We start from the raw sequence: 1,141 nt of genomic DNA, 5'->3' as shown, positions 1-1,141 counted from the left end.
ACCCTCCACGGTTCTCAAGAGATGCATGAGGAAGCTCATCATCAAGAAATCCCTGAGATGCCTCAAGGGATGCACTTTCCTCTCAACAACTACTGGGAACAACTCAACACTTCCTTAGAAGATTTGAGCTACAATGTGGAACAACTAAGGGTGGAACATCATGAGCACTCCATCATTCTCCATGAAATAAGAGGAGATCAAAGAGCAATGACGGAGGAGCAACAAAGGCAAGGAAGGGACATAGAAGAGCTTAAGGACATTGTTGGTCCTTCAAGAAGAAGACGCCACTAAGGTGGATTCATTCCTTGTTCTTATTTCTTTCTGCTTTTCAGTTTTTATGTTGTGTTTATCTATGTTTTGTGTCTTTATTTCATGATCATTAGTATGTAGTAACCATGTCTTAAATCTATGAATAAAATCCATTAATCCTTCACGTCTCTTAAATGAAAAATGTTTTTAATTCAAAAGAACAAGAAGTACATGAATTTCGAATTTATCCTTGAATTTAATTTAATTATATTGATGTGGTGACAATACTTTTTGTTTTCTGAATGAATGCTTGAACAGTGCATATTTTTGATCTTGTTGTTTATGAATGTTAAAATTGTTGGCCCTTGAAAGAATGATGAACAAAGAGAAATGTTATTGATGATCTGAAAAATCATGAAATTGATTCTTGAAGCAAGAAAAAGCCGTGAAAAAGAAGAAGCTTACAAAAAAAATAGACAGAAAGAAAAAGCAAGCAGAAAAAGCCAATAGCCCTTAAAACCAAAAGGCAAGGGTAAAAAGGATCCAAGGCTTTCAGCATCAATGGATAGGAGGGCCTAAGGAAATAAAATCCAGGCCTAAGCGGCTGAATCAAGCTGTCCCTAACCATGTGCTTGTGTCATGAAGGTCCAAGTGAAAAGCTTGAGACTGAGTGGTTAAAGTCGTGATCCAAAGCAAAAAGAGTGTGCTTAAGAGCTCTAGACACCACTAACTGGGGACTCTAGCAAAGCTGAGTCACAATCTGAAAAGGTTCACCCAGTTATGTGTCTGTGGCATTTGTGTATCCGGTGGTAATATTGAAAAACAAAATGCTTAGGGCCACGGCCGAGACTCATAAGTAGCTGTGTTCAAGAATCAACATACTTAACTAGGA

Source organism: Arachis duranensis, chromosome 1 (genome assembly GCF_000817695.3).
Source record: "Arachis duranensis cultivar V14167 chromosome 1, aradu.V14167.gnm2.J7QH, whole genome shotgun sequence".
NCBI lineage: Eukaryota > Viridiplantae > Streptophyta > Magnoliopsida > Fabales > Fabaceae > Arachis > Arachis duranensis.
Note: the sequence above shows the minus strand (reverse complement) of the source record.